This window comes from Oncorhynchus mykiss, chromosome 3 (assembly GCF_013265735.2).
Source record: "Oncorhynchus mykiss isolate Arlee chromosome 3, USDA_OmykA_1.1, whole genome shotgun sequence".
Classification (NCBI taxonomy): domain Eukaryota; kingdom Metazoa; phylum Chordata; class Actinopteri; order Salmoniformes; family Salmonidae; genus Oncorhynchus; species Oncorhynchus mykiss.
The window spans coordinates 49,434,732-49,451,616 of record NC_048567.1 but is presented as its reverse complement, the minus strand read 5'-3'; positions in this window follow the sequence as shown (position 1 = coordinate 49,451,616).

Below are 16,885 nucleotides of genomic sequence, written 5' to 3'. Positions count from 1 at the left end.
TTATAGTAGAAACCTGAGGATGGATCAACAACATTGTAGTTACTCAACAATACTAACCTAACTGACAGAGTGAAAAGAAGGAAGCCTGTACTGAATAAAAGTATTCCAAAACATGCATCCTGTTTGCAACAAGGCACTAAAGTAATACTACAAAAAATGTGGCAAAGCAATTCACTTTTTGTCCTGAATACAAAGCGTTATTTTTAGTGCAAATCCAATACAACACATTACTGAGTACTACTATCCATATTTTCAAGCATAGTGGTGGCTCCATCATGTTATGGGAATGCTTGTGATCATTAAGGACTGTGGAGTTTTTCAGGATAAAAAAGAAAAGAAATGGAGCTAAGCAGAGGCAAAATCATAGAGAAAAACCTGGTTCAGTCTGCTTTCCACCAGACACTGGGAGATAAATTCACCTTTCGGCAGGACAATAACCTAAAACTAAAAGGACAAATCTACACTGGAGTTGCTTATCAAGAAGATAGTGAATGTTCCTGAGTGGCTGAATGTTCCAGTTGGACTTCAATCTGCTTGAAAATCTATGTAAAGATTTGAAAACGGTTATCTAGCAATGATCAACAACCAATTTGACAGAGCTTGAAGAATTTTGAAAAATATTGTACAATCCAGGTGACTTGCACAGTTGCCAAAGGTGATTCTCACATGTATTGACTCAGGGGTGTGACCACTTACATACATTTTATATTTTTGCATTTCATTTTTCTATAGATTTGTTAAAAATACTAAAAACATACGTTCACTTTTGTCAATATGGGGTATTGTGTGCAGATGGGTGAGAAGGGAAAAAAATGAATTTAATCCATTTTGAATTCATGCTGTTACACAGAAAAAATATAGAATAAGTCAAGGGGTATGAATACTTTCTGAAGGCACTGTACTTTATATCAGGAACTCAGGACATGCTAAAGGAATATGAGCTATTATATTTTTTTCTAGTCCATCGTTGTTCCATGTCTATGTCTTCCATACATACTCATGCGTATTTTTCCTTTCAATGCATTTTCATTTTCAATATGCCAGACAAATCATTAACTGCATGTCATTTGTTTCTCTTGTCTTGGCAGGATGGGACATCAATGGGCTTTTTTTTTCATAGGAAAAGACAAGCCTATCTATGACCATGCAGGGATCCTTTCCAAGACCTATCTGTATATCAATGCAACCCAATAGACTGTGTTCCCTTGTTCCTATAGGCACATCGCTTTATTTAAACGAAAAAAAGATTGCATAACTCCACTGCCAGACATCACTGTTCCTGGGGTTGATCCTAAATTGGGCTGCCATAATGGAGAGGGGGGGTTTCCCAGCCAGAGCCTGGGCTAGAGCCAGAGCCTGGGCTAGAGCCAGAGCCAGAGCCAGACTGTACAGCAAAAAGGTAGTGAATACCTGTCAGGTATACCGTGACATACCACATTGTTCACTGGGATAAAGATTGATTTTGGGAAGCTTCTGTGGAGCCAGATGGCTATTGTGTCTGATTGCTTTTTGCTGAACAATAAAGTCTGTTTCTTCAGTTGTCATGCCAACCTGCAGATTTAAAAACAGGATAAAAAAAAACAGTTTCCCCCCTCTATCTCTCGCTCTCTTTCTGTCTGCAGTAGATATGACTCCCTGATAAAATAAAGGTTAAATAAGTACAGAATACAGATTGCAGCTCAACTCCAATCATGAGTAATGAACAATTACTCGGTCATGCACACGAGACTATATATATATAAGTAGGCCAAATAGGTTTGCAGAACTCATTATGGTGAATGTAGGTGGTCTATGCATGCTGAACGCACTTTTGACATCGAGATGCTAATGGTAGCACGGACAATTATCTGTCCATTTGTAGAGAAGAGTTGCATGTATGATCTCTGCTCTTTCCTTACAAGTTTTTGATGTTGACAAAGTACTCTCTGAGCTAACATGAATAAATAACTGAAATTACAGGGATTGTGTCATTATTGGGAATCATTGTATAACGTTGCATATCACAATAGGACTTTTATGTCAGGCCTGCCTGTTAACCAAGATATGCATCAAATTACAGGGCTAAACCTAATATTGATTTCTTGCTCTGGGCAGCTGATCTGAAGTTAACTATTACATGCGTAGGAAACAACAAACAAACGCACACACACACACACACACACACAGACCTTACAATCATTCGAACCAGTGGCAGGATACAGCACGCCAACTAAAGGCTGCCCCTGAATCGGATCTTCATCTTTAATTTCTCTGTGGTCGCCCCAGTTGGATACAATACCCGTCGTCACATAGTCTGGGGTCATTGTATGCTGAGAGGCAGCAGGGGAAAAAGAGACTGTGCATGAAAATGAGAGCCGATCTGCAGTCACAATGCAGCCATTTAGCATGATGGGGGTGTAGGGATCAACAGCAGCCTGCCCTCCATGTTCCAGGCCGACCCAGGGTAGCTCCAACAGAAAGATTCCAGAGCCCTGGGGACTGACAGGGGACTCAATCCACCTCAACACTCCCAGCCCCTCATACAGTATAATGTTTGTCTGGCACACAATCACAAGTAAGACTGGGCTTAACTCTGGAGCTTGTTGGCAATCCTCCATCTGGCGGTATGGATATCTACGAGTGAAGAGTTGATGTCGATGGACATTGACTCAATGCTTATTACCTGCATGCCATGCTGGTTCAATTGTTGACTTTCACATCAAATCCCAATCAGATATAAATTATAGGCATTTCATCTCAAAAGAATAGTGCTTTATAGCAGTAAAAAAAAAAAATGTTTATATACACTGCTCAAAAAATAAAGGGAACACTTAAACAACACAATGTAACTCCAAGTCAATCACACTTCTGTGAATTCAAACTGTCCACTTAGGAAGCAACACTGATTGACAATAAATTTCACATGCTGTTGTGCAAATGGAATAGACAACAGGTGGAAATTATAGGCAATTAGCAAGACACCCCCAATAAAGGAGTGGTTCTGCAGGTGGTGACCACAGACCACTTCTCAGTTCCTATGCCTCCTGGCTGATGTTTTGGTCACTTTTGAATGCTGGCGGTGCTTTCACTCTAGTGGTAGCATGAGACGGAGTCTACAACCCACACAAGTGGCTCAGGTAGTGCAGCTCATCCAGGATGGCACATCAATGTGAGCTGTGGCAAGAAGGTTTGCTGTGTCTGTCAGCATGGTGTCCAGCGCATGGAGGCGCTACCAGGAGACAGGCCAGTACATCAGGAGACGTGGAGGAGGCCGTAGGAGATCAACAACCCAGCAGCAGGACCGCTACCTCCGCCTTTGTGCAAGGAGGAGCAGGAGGAGCACTGCCAGAGCCCTGCAAAATGACCTCCAGCAGGACACATGTGACAGACGTGACAGAGTCTAGAGACGCCGTGGAGAACGTTCTACTGCCTGCAACATCCTCCAGCATGACCGGTTTGGCGGTGGGTCAGTCATGGTGTGGGGTGGCATTTCTTCACCTCAATGTGCTCGCCAGAGGTAGCCTGACTGCCATTAGGTACCGAGATGAGATCCTCAAACCCCTTGTGAGACCATGGCCCTGGGTTCCTCCTAATGCAAGACAAAGCTAGACCTAATGTGGCTGGAGTGTGTCAGCAGTTCCTGCAAGAGGAAGGCATTGATGCTATGGACTGGCCCGCCCGTTCCCCAGACCTGAATCCAATTGAGCACATCTGGGACGTCATGTCACGCTCCATCCACCAACGCCACGTTGCACCACAGACTGTCCAGGAGTTGGCGGATGCTTTAGTCCAGGTCTGGGAGGAGATCCCTAAGGAGACCATCCATCACCTCATCAGGAGCATGCCCTGGCGTTGTAGGGAGGTCATACAGGCACGTGGAGGCAACACACACTACTGAGCCTCATTTTGACTTGTTTTAAGAACATTACAAATTGGATCAGCCTGTAGTGTGGTTTTCCACTTTAATTTTGAGTGTGACTCCAAATCCAGACCTCCATGGGTTGATAAATTTGATTTCCATTGATCATTTTTGTGTGATTTTGTTGTCAGCGCATTCAACTATGTAAAGAAAAAAGTATTTAATAAGAATATTTCATTCATTCAGATCTAGGATGTGTTATTTTAGTGTTCCCTTTATTTTTTTGAGCAGTGTCTATATTGGCATAATAACAATGATTTGTGGAGTTGAATCTCAATGTAGGTACATATTAATTTCATACACCCTTTCCTAAAACTGATTTGCTACAAATAATGTCTGTAGGAAAGAAAACTATACATTTCAATCCAAGTTTATGCACCTACATATTTTGCCATGTTCCCACACTGCAATTGCTCTGATGCCCAGGGTCGGCCCAGCCAATTGGCCGAATATGAGGCCGCATAGGGCCCTAGAATGTCAAAGGGCCCCCCAAATCTAGTGCCCCAGAATGTCAAAGGCCCCAACCAAATATTACATTATCTTATTTTTTTGGTCAGGCAAGTTCAAGAGGCCCTCGCACAAACCTGTGGAGAGTTACAGATGTGGTTTTACGTAGTGGGGGATGGGTGCAAGTTACACAGAAGCAGTGCTGCTGATGAAAGAGCGAGGAGGAGGAGGTGGCTAGGCTAGTCTGTGCATCTGTCAAGGCATCTAATAAAAGGTCAGACACAATCGGGTGCAGAGAAGAGGTGAAAAGAGGAGGACAAGAAGGTGCAAGGTAGAGGTACGTTACAACTGGTAACTATTTATTTTCACCTGTTGAGTTGAGTGATGAGTGTGTCCTGTCCTGTCCTCAATCCATGCAACTAGCTAGCTATTAGCGAACTAGTTGTCAATCAATTTCTAGCTAGCTTCTAAAATAAATGAACACACCCAATACCATGAGTAAGCAGATCTAGCCAAGTTATGAAGAGCACAGTGCAACAATAAAGACAGAGTACTTATCTTGTGGGGGAAATGCATCCAGTCCATGTGTTTATAGTTGTTGTGGGGTAAGGAGTGAGTATAGAGTGGGGTCTAGATTGCAGGATAAATCCGTTTCAGGTGTTTGAGAAATTCCAAATGTTTTGGCTTCCGCAAATCTCACGTACTTCATGGGGGGTGTACCTAAGCACTCTCCTAGGGCCCCCGGGACACCCGACCCTTACTAATGCCTCCATCCCTGTTGATGCCGATGCCTCCATCCCTCACAGTGTAAATATATATATTTTCACCTCTCCAACTTATGACCCCCCCCAAATAACTTTATTTTTTAAAGAACATTGTAAATGTCAATATGAAAGTTGAAACGCAACAGAATGGCAAGAGGTGGCAATTTGGTTTACAAAGCAATGGCACCTCTGACTTGAACCTCCTTTCAATACTCGAGAATAATCCAATAACAAATACTGTCCAAAACTATATCTCTCAGGAGTTGCATGGTAAAATACAGAAGTACAGAACACCTTCAATTCCAGCACATTCCAAATACAGTTGAAAATGTGTAGATGGGGGAGTACCATTATGGCTGTTGTTTAGGTTGGCCTTAGAAGACACTGTTGATATTCACCTTTGGGACTGGGTGGATAGACCACAGCACTACTATACTCTAACAATGCTGGAGGAACTGATCCCCAGCCCCGCTGGAGGAAACACCTGCACAGACCAGATGTTGGAGATGTTCTTCTCGGTCCGTTTCTCTGGTAGTGATAGACGATGACCTTCGTCTAGAAAAGTTTTGGACGCTGTTTTGAATGGACCTTAGGAGACCAGATAAGTATCATCATGACTGTTATATCACTTACAAAACAACCCATTTATGTGAACCAGCTCTGTATTGAACAGCAGCAGCAGGAGGAATAGTGGTGTTGGGGAGGGCAGACGGCCACAGCCTGATATGAGCTGTGTAGCGTAGTGTGTAGCTCTCTCTGGGCCATGTGACAAAGTACTCTCCCTCCATGTGGCCTGTTTAAATTAGCCCAAGCCCCAGAGCAAGTGTGGACAGCAGCTGGAGTGCGAGAGGCAGTGCTGGCAGTGGTGATAATCATCAGGGAGGATGTGGGGAGAGAAGCCCTGAGGGGAGGGCATAGAGGGGCTTGTGATCTTACAAGCCCAATCAGGGCCCGAGTGGAGCCCGCCGAGGCCTCATATGGCTTAACAGCACACCAGCGCACCACTCAACGTCCTGGACACAGAGCATGTCTCCTCCCTGACCGCCAGCTTAACCCTTTCAGAGTGTGGGGGCTCCCCTGGCCCGGGCTCACGCCGCTCATTCGCTCATCACCACACCAATCAGCCTCAGACGTAGCAGCGACGGGGAGCTCCACTCCCAGCCTGGGCTGGAGAGGCTTTTATCCTCCACCAAGAGGAGTGCAAATATGGAGCTTAGTGTTCTCAGCAGTGACAGCAAGAGGATCCGCATACAACCACACCGAGGAGGCTCTTCTGTCATCTCAACAGTATGGCTACGATCAGAAACACAGAGAAGGGAATATGGATATATTGCAAGCATTTCCATGACAAATATAGCAAATTCATTTTCATTATATTTAATATGCAAGTGATAGCATTTGAGTCCCCGGAACTGTGAATTACAGTCATTATACTGTAATAATGTATAGCAATGATTATACTGTTCAGCAATGATTGAAGAAAATAACAAGAGCAGGTTACTTGCTGGGGTGTTCCTAGTCCCTCTGATTTTAGGCCCACTGACACCTGTAGCCTCTCAGTAAATCAAGCATCAGGTCAAAGCTCCTCAGAGGTTGCACGCGACCAGTTCATCAGGAGCCCGCTCTGCTCGTGCTGCGTAACAGGAGGACATGATGGAGAGGCCCTTCCACCCAGGTAGGGTCAGAGCCAGGCCCTGATTACACAGCTGCTGATCTTCCCCAGCACAGAGCCCTGAGACGGATGGACCCTGTATCCCCCATCCATCCATCCCCAGCCCTGGCCCTGCTGTTGCTGAGAGGACAAGGGCCAGAGACACACACTGCCTTCAACAACACCTCCCTAACAGAGATAGGTGAGGAAGAGAGATCCAGAGGTAGAGGATTGTTCCGAAGGCGAATACCACAGAGATGAATGCTCATGCCTCCATTATGCCTCAGTCTCAGGCCCAGCTGGCCACAACATCCAGTAATGATTTTAGTCTGTCAATCAAAGCAGAGGAAAATCTATACCACTCGGCAGAATTACATAAAGTGCCATTCTCACAAGAGATCCTTTTCCTCAGTGTACTTTTGTCTGGGGCTTTAGAAGAACTCTATGGCCCAAGGGAGAGGAGCGTGGGAGGGTGAACAATGTGGGAATCCAGAGAAGAACCCACACATTCCCTTTTTTACAGTCCCTGCTGTGACTCCAAGAAGAGGCTGTATCTTCACAGGCTATTTCATACAGCAACATCATCAATCACGTCAGACAGGCCAGACTGTACCTTCTGCCCCAACCCTTCCCTTACATGACCCCAAATACTGCTCAGATGAAGACAGACCAAATCAAAAAGTGTTCTTGCACAATACAAACCTAAAGAAAATATTGTATTTTGGCCATTGCGTGACAGTCTAAAGGGTAACCAAACAGCATACTTTTTGTATGTATAAACACACCGTTCTATGTGGACTGGTGCACTGAGAAGGCATATTTAAGTTGGAAAAAGGTCCCATTGCTTTCAGCTCAGTAATGTACTCAAGCTCATTTAAAGAAGTAGTCATGTAACCTCCACAGATAGAAGTGATTACAATTCTGAGCTGGTGTTAATAATGCCTGAGCCCAGAATAAGAAACATCTAATATTACATGAGTCCACCTGTACATTATCACCAACCACTACATTATCAATTCCACCTTCTGAATTCAATGGGATTATGGCTAAAATGCCTGTCAGAGGAGGTTGTAATTTGCTACATAACGACGGATACAGTCTGATTATGGCGCAGATAAGAAGGTGAGAGCCTGTCCTATTATAGGCTGAGTGGTGGTACGGAACACTCTCATGGAGACGATAAAGGGACAAGCGCTGTTGACCCCTGTAGCAATGCAATGGGCTCCCAAAGACCCAGGCACGGTGTCTGTGTGGGCATGTAATGCTGCAGCCCTCACCCAGCCAGCGGAGCCTCTGCTGTGGCCTGATGTGACAGCCTCCCCCTCAGGGCCCAGCCACCAGAGGATCAGTCGTGCTTAGAGCTGCCTAGGCAGCCCAGCTAACAGGGGAACAAGCAGTGCTTTGAGGAGACCTCTGCCAGTCAGAAAGGGAGCCCCAGGCCTCCAGCCCTCAGGGGTTAACCTCTCAGGCTGCCAAGCAAAATACTGCAAGAGGCTCATAATTACACAGGCAGTCAAAGGGCATGCGCAATTTCCAGAGCTATTTACACAGTTGAGAAGGCCCCCTCGAGATGCATGTTAGCGTTTTTCGTTATGAATCTTGTTCTAGAGGCAGCTCTGCAGAACGGTCACTAGCTAGCACAGCCAAAAAGTCACACAATCTGATTTTAAACCTAACCCTAACCTTAACCCTTACCACACTGGTAACCCCAACCTTAAATTAAGGTTACGTTTTAGTTTTCATTAATATGAATATACAAAATCAGGATAGCAAGATGGTAAGGTGGTCTCCATTAAATATGCCTACTGTAATTTACGAAGCAGGACATTGGCTGTCCTCGAATTAGACATCATTTTAGATCACATGACATGTGTACTGTGTGTTTCAAAAACAACCAGGGGCTTTTTATGCACAATTATAAAGTATGTCAGCCATGATAGCTTCAGCCTGAATAATGTTTCAATTTTCAGGTGTTGTCAAGAGCTGGTGTCATTTGTTCAAATGAGTCTATCATGCATCCTCCAAGAACATACAAGTGAACACTCACATTCACCTACCCAGCAGAGATGGATGGTTGTGAGGTGTTGTTGCTATGCTGGCTCTGGCTCTGGCTCTGGCCCTGGTCTGCTGTAGTGTGAGGGTGAGGTTGTGCAATGGGACTGAGAGTGTATAAATAGCAGTGTGGAGCTCTACCTCCTGCCTGGTACGTGCAGAGGCCCCAGGGGAGCCAGGAGTGCTGGGGGCCCCTGCAGCCTCTACCAAGCACAGCTGTTCACCAGGTCCAGAGCCTTTCCAGAGCCCACCGCTTCCCCCTGCAATGGAGACCGCCGGCCTGGGGGGGCGTCGAGTACTAATAATAACAACATCCAACATGCAGAGCCCGGGTCAGGCACTCCATGACCCTCCCCATCACAGTGCTGGAAACTGGACAGGAGCCAGGCCACAGCCCCATGCTGCAGCCCAGGAGAGCCAGGCAGGGAGGGGTAAGAGGGAGAGGAAGGGAGGGCAAGGATGGGGTCTGTGGGTGGCTACAGCTCAGAGGTCTCCTTTGACTTCCTGCTCTGTGCTGTTTCCTTCCCCCAACAGGGCTCCAGGTCAATCTCCAACAAATTCACAGACTTCAGGGAGAATATACACTGAGTGTACAAAACATTAAGAACACCTTCCTAATATTGAGTTGCACCCCCCAGTTTTGCCCTCAGAACAGCCTCAATACACTGGGGCATGGACTCCACAAGGCGTTGATAGCGTTCTACGGGGATGCTGGCCCATGTTGACTCCAATGCTTCCCACAATTGTGTCAAATTGGCTGGATGTCATTTGGGTGGTGGACCATTCTTGATACACACGTGAAACTGTTGAGCGTGAAAAACCCATCAGCGTTGCAGATCTTGATCCAAACTGGTGCGCCTGGCACCTACTACCACACCCAGTTCAAAGGCACTTAAATATTTTGTCTTGCCCATTCACCCTCTGAATGGCACACATACACAATCCATGTCTCAATTGTCTCAAGGCTTAAAAATCCTTCTTTAACCTATCTCCTCCCCTTCATCTACACTAATTGAAGCGGATGTAACAAGTGACGTCAATAAGGGATCATAGCTTTCACCTGGATTCACCTGGTCAGTCTATGTCATGGAAAGAGCAGAAGTTCTTATTGTTATGTCCACTCATTGTAAATATTTATTTGTATTGATTGTTTTTGAAATTGTAATTCCAGTTTAAACGGCCACTAATCTTCATGGTAAAATAAAAGGACTTGGACGTGTGAACACCTGCAGATGAGGTAGGAAAATACATGATTTCACACTGGAGAGATGGAGGCTGTGAAAGACAAGCTCAACTCAGTTGTGAGTAATGGCTGACTGCTTCTGTACAGTGCCTTCAGAAAGTATTCATGCCCCTTGCCTTATTCCGCATTTTGTTGTGTTGCAGCCTGAAATCAAAATGGATTCCATTTATTTTATTTCTCAATCATCTACACACAATACCCAATAATGACAACTTTAAAAAAAATGTTTTTGAAATATTTGCAAATGTACTTCAAATGAAATATATAAATATCTCATTCACATAAGTATTCACACTTTGTAGAAGCACCTTTGGCAATGATTATAGCTGTGATACTTTTTGGGTAAGTCTCTAAGACCTTTCCACACCTGGAATTGTGTGAAATTCTTCAAGCTCTGTCAAATTGGTTGTTGATCATTGCTAGACAACCATTTTCAGGTCTTGCCATAGATTTTCAAGTAGATTTAAGTCAAAACTGTAACTCGGCCACTAAAGAACATTCAGTGTCTTCTTGGTAAGAAACTCTAGCATAGACTTGGCCTTGTGTTTTAGGTTATTGTCCTGCTGAAAGGTGAATTCATCATCCAGTGTCTGGTGGAAAGCAGACTGAACCAGGTTTTCTTCTATGATTTTACCTGTGCTTAGCTCCATTCGGTTTATTTTTTATCCTGAAAAACTCTCCTGTCCTTAACGATTACAAGCGTACCCATAACATGATGCACCACTATGCTTGAAGATATGGATAGTGGTACTCACTAATGTGTTGTATTGGATTTGCCCCAAAATCAGTTACTTTGGCACATGTTTTGCAGTGTTACTGTAGTGTCTTGTTGCAAACAGGAAGCATGTTTTGGAATATTTTTATTCAGTACAGGCTTCCTTCTTTTCACTCTGTCAGTTAGGTTAGAATTGTGGAGTAACTACAATGTTGTTGATTCATCCTCAGTTTTCTCCTATCACAGCCATTGAGCTCTGTAACTGGATTAAAGTCACCATTGGCCTCATGGTGAAATCGCTGAGTGGTTTCCTTCCTCTCCGGCAACTGAGTTAGGAAGGACGCCTGTATCGTTGTAGTGACTGAGTGTATTGATACACCTTCCAAAGTGCAATTAATAACTTTACCATGTTCTTAGGGATATTCAATGTTAGATTTGTTTCCCTATCTGCCAATAAGTTCCCTTCTTTGCGAGGCATTGGAAAACCTCCTTGGTCTTTTTGATTTAATCTGTGTTTGAAATTCACTGCTCATCTGAGTGACCTTCCAGATAATTGTATGTGTGGGGTACAGAGATGAGGTAGTCATTCAAAAATTGAAACACTATTATTGCACACAGAGTCCACAAAACGTATTATGTGACTTGTTAAGCACATTTTTACGCCTGAACTTATTTAGGCTTGCCATAACAAAGGGGTTGAATACTTATTGATGCAAGACATTTCAGCTTTTCAGTTTAATTAATTAGCAAACATAAAAAAATATTAAAAAAACGTAATTCCACTTTGAAGCCAGTGAGAAAAAATGTCAATTGAATCCATTTTAAATTCAGGCTGTAACACAACAAAATGTGGAAAATGTCAAAGGTGTGAATACTTTCGGAAGGTACTGTATTTGAGGCACACACAAAGGCACAGCAGTAAAGACATGCTGAAACCTGCTGCCTCTGGCTTTTGAAGAGCCAGTGGATCCTTAATTACAGTGTTCCTCTCAAGAGTCTGGCTGCACCTTCGGCAGGAGGCATTCTGTCAAAAGGACTGTACTAATATCTCCAACAATGATCGAGCCGTCCCTCCTGCTGGAGCTGGTCTCCATGCTCCAGGGCTCTGGACCCACCAGGAAACAGACCCAGTCCACTTACACACACAAAGTGCCTGTCGATGAGCTGCTACTACAACAGCAACCCACTGAAACCCTACAAGGTGGTCGTCTCTAGCGACTCCAAATACAGAGCTCTGAAACCATTAAAGACGTAAGGGGAACCAGATAGCTAAAGTGTGGGAGGGTTGGATCGTATGACAGTTCTCATGTCTACGAACGATGAAATGACAAATTCCTCCTCTAGAATAACACTTCTGGTTTACAAACGAATAACAAAGCAGTGTTTGTTATATTCAAATGTTTGGAGTCTAAACACTGAAGTTTCACTCAAATCAGGTCTGATACTGTAAGTTGGGCAGCAGTGCACTTATGCTTCTCACACACTCCATAAAAGAGGGAATACTTGGCCCTAATTAGAACTGAGCATCTGGAAAATGTCAGCGTGTCTCCTCGCGGCATATGCAACATTCCTATTTACTTACTAAGCTTGGGTTCGGCTCGAAAATACACCGGGAGCTTCAGAATTTTTCAGACAGAGAAAACCGGAGTGACACATAGAATGGAATGGCACTCATCTCACTTTCCCCTGGTTTTATTAACATGGATTTAGATGTCTGTTGATTCAGGTTGGACTCCCACCACTCTATAGCTTTCTGTTTGCCAGGCTAAAGTTTACCGTCAGAGCATGAAAGAAATGGCACCTTCACAGACACCTTTCCCAACACACCAAACGTGATACTCTATGTAGTTCTGCAGATAAACACAAAAAAGATTATATCCCCATAGAGTGACACTTCCCTCCAGCCAAACCCAATATCTTAATCACATCTTCTGGTTCAGGCTGCTGGTCCAAACTGAGAAAAACAGCATTTGAACTTTGCAAACAGTCTTCCCTCTATAGCCTATGGTGTTGCCAATGACCTGGGTATTTACATATCAATCTGGATGTTTTTTAACTAACAATCTGTCTCCCGAGATAGGTCTCGCTTCTGCTATTGAGAAAGTCCTTTTTATTGCACCACAGTTGTCAGTAGTTATGATCGTTCTGATATTTTGCACTCCTAAAACGGTTTACTGTGTCTCACTAAATACACAGGATCAAAATTAATAAGTGGGCTATGCCTTCAGGGAACCGTCTATGACCATTAAATGGGACACTTCCGTAAATGTTTGTTACCAATTAATAATGAACATGCAGTCTTGCATGACAACACTTTTTACCATAAACATCTACCAGGTTGAATTTATGCCTGGCTCAGTTGAGAAAGCCTCATAGTAAAATTGTGCGATAAGACAGGAGTTGAGAGGAGGTGCCCTGTCCTGTGCAGCGCACTGATCCCCAACCTGACAAGATTACAGAGAGGCTTCCTGTCTCCTAGACCTGATACCATCTTAGTCTGACTCCTAGCTCCACTCCCTTCCTTACGCCTCCATCACAAGTCCAGATAGTGCTGCACCAATTACCGCCTAATGGGACAGTTTTAATTAGAAAACGACATTGAGCAAGTATGTGCTTTTCCTCAGCCTCCACAACATGGCTCATTGAAGAGATGAATGCTACCCAGCCCTGGATGGCAGTACAGTTAGTCCTGATGAATAACCTTTATGTCAAGGAAGCTGCTCCTCCCCAGACCCAAACCCAATTTCAGATATTTCTAGCCCACTTCCCGGATGATTTTATCACGCCACATGGCAACATGTACCCACGCATAAAGTAAATGAAAGCCAAATGTCACCACACAGGTTCAAATCATTTATGGCACACATGTTCAGTCTAATAGCATCTGGTCGTTTGCATTTGTTCAAGTCAATTTAAAAAGTGGAACATTATACAAGAGGAAAAAGCAAAAAAAAAGAGGCATAATAAATGAGCACATCGGATGAGGACGACAAAAACCCTCAAATATTTCACCAAGCCATACTGCCAGGCCAAGACGAAGTCGTCTTTGGAGTTTGAAACTGGATCTTTATTGAGCTGTGATACAGGAAAGGCTTGTTTATATTTTCAGCACTACCAACATACATCACTTGGACAAAAAATAACAAGCTCTTCCCTGGAACTGTTCAATCACTGTCAATCACTATAACGAAATCCATTGAACACCACTGATTTCCTGCATTGTCGTTCAAATATGAATCCATTTTCTCCTATTCTAATTCCCTTAGTATGGGAATGAAGCCTTGGCAGTTCTTTGATAAAAAAAAAAAAAAAAATCACAATAACATTGTCGATGCAGATGTAATCACAAAATGATGCAAGGATGAACACGTTTAGAATACACAAATAAATCCTGACAGTACGGTTCACAATCCATCAAAATGAGCAACACATTTGCAGATTTCTCTTGATCTTTTTCAGTTATTGCACAGGTTAAAAAATTTAAAAAATGAGCAAAAAATACTGTAAAATATAAATAATACAAATTATTGAGCTACAGTGTATGCAATTATATTATTTTATTCTAATACAATTGCTCAAAGAAAGATATTTGGTTTAACAAGTACGAGTCAAAAATATTGGCAGGGGTGTTCAATACCTTTCAATACATCACCTTCTAGGAAAATGTTTTACGAGATTGGAAAACACACTGGGGGAGATCTTAGACCATTCCTCCATACAAAATCTTTCCAGATCCTTGATATCCTTTGTCTGTGCTTATGGACTGCAATCTTCAATTCAAACCACAGGCTTCAACGGCAACATGAACTTTACCTAGTACCAGGACATTTTCGCCAAAAACATAGTTGCCTCTGCTAGGAGGCTAAAACTTGGCAGCAAGTGGATCTTCCAGCAAGACAATAACCCCAAGCACTAATCAAAATCCACAAAGAAATGGTTAATTGACCACCAAACCAACATTTTGCAATGGCCATTTCAGTCTCTGGACTTGATCCCCATTGAAAACCTGTGGTTTGAATTGATGAGGGCCGTCCATAAGCACAGATGAAGGACATCAAGGATCTGTAAAGATTGTGTATAGAGGAATGTTCTAACATCCCTTACAATATGTTCTCCAATCTCATAACGCATTTTAGAAAAAGGCTCAGTGTCGTTCTCCTCGCAAGGGAAGGGTACTAGAGTATTGAAAACATGGGTGCCAATAATTCTGACCCATATCCTTGAGGTTTTTTTTGTATTACTTGTTAAAAAAAATCTTAATTATATTAGTATAATTATTATATGATTTATTTGATAGTCTTTTTTTGCTGATCTCTATCAAAGGTGCCAATCACTTGGGACCTGGCTATGTGTCTGCCACCTGTTTCAGTCATTCAATTCTGTTCAAATAAATGTATTTATGAATGTTTCTATTTCGGCTGACACAAACTACATGTCATTTGCTGAAGCAAAGGCCAGTAAATAGGTGCACTGCCTGAACCATCTTGACATGTTTATGGATCATTTGAAGCGAGCCACAAGCAAAGTGGTCTCCACTTTCATCACATCCTTTACTTTAGTAAATTACCATATCAGCAGCATGATCTCAACCGGTCGAAGAGCCGCAATCCTTCTTTTCTGACACACAATTAAAAGATGTCAAACCTGGTTTATTTTACAGTGTTTTGGTTCTGCTTGTCAGCGCATCAAACATTATCTTAAAGAGGCCTCATTTAAGCAGAGAAAGCCACTGGCCAGGTTCAATGACGGCGAGGGGGCCCATTGGCCCAGGGGTATGTGGGTAACCGAGGAGCACAATAGAACTGGGAACACGATAAGGAGGACAAGGGAGGGAGGGGAGGCACCAGCGTGCCTCCTTTTCACTCTCCTGGGAATCCAGAGGCTAAGACATCGCTTAGACGTTGGGGTTCCTCAACACAGGTATCATATTCATCAGGTCCTTCAGTACAGCTGGGCCGGTGTCCAAACTCCCTGTCTGTCTCAGTGGAGGGATAGGGAGGCGCCAACGGGTAAGAGCAGCAGACAACCTGCATGCCAACAGGTGAAATCAGAGACTTAAAGTCTAGCTTCAGACTGCACAATAGTCATCAATAATAAGCCCCATTTCTGGTTAAGGCCCATGCACAGTGCACACACTTAGTCCGTTTTTGGTAATAACACAACATCAATGATAAGCATTTACTGTATTTCAATAAAGTACCCCACAAACAAAATGCATCCACTATAATGCATACATAAATACACTATACACTGAGTGTATAAAACATTAGGAACACCTTCCTTATATTGAGTTGCACCAACTTTTGCCCTCAGAACAGCCTTAGTTCGTTGGGCAAGGTGACGCAAACATTCCACAGGGATGCTGGCCCATGTTGACTCCAACGCTTCCCACAGTGGTGTCAAGTTGGCTGAATGTCTTTTGGGTGGTGGACCCTTTTTGATACACACAGGAAATTGTTGCGAGTGAAACACCCAGCAGCGTTGCCGTTCTTGACACACTCAAACCGATGTGCCTGGCACCTACATACCCTGTGCAAAGGCACTTAAATATATTGCATTGCTGACTCACCCTCTGATTGGCACACATACACAATCCATGTTTCAATTGTCTCAAGGCTTAAAAATCCTTCTTAAACCTGTTTCCTAACCTTCATCTACACTGATTTACCAAGTGACATCAATAAGGGATCATAGCTTCACCTGGATTCCTCTGGTCAGTCTATGTCATGGAAAAAGCAGTGTATATATAGGTAACTGCCAAAATAAAGGAAACACCAACATAAAGTGTCTTAATAGGGAGTTGGACCACCTCAAGCCACCAGAACAGCTTCAATGCGCCTTGGCATAGATTCTTCAAGTGTCTGGAACTCTATTGGAAGGATGTGACACCATTCTTCCACAAGAAATTCCATTATTTGGTGTTTTGCTGAAGGTGGTGGAAAACGCTGTCTCAGGTGCCGCTCCAGAATCTCCCCTAAGTGTTAAATTGGTTTGAGATCTGGTGACTGAGACAAACACACTTTAAACCCCATATGCTCCTTTGAGAACCCTCTTGGAAAATCTCTTCTTCTAACCATGGTAGCGCCAAAATAATGGGCACGGCTGGGTCCTCTGT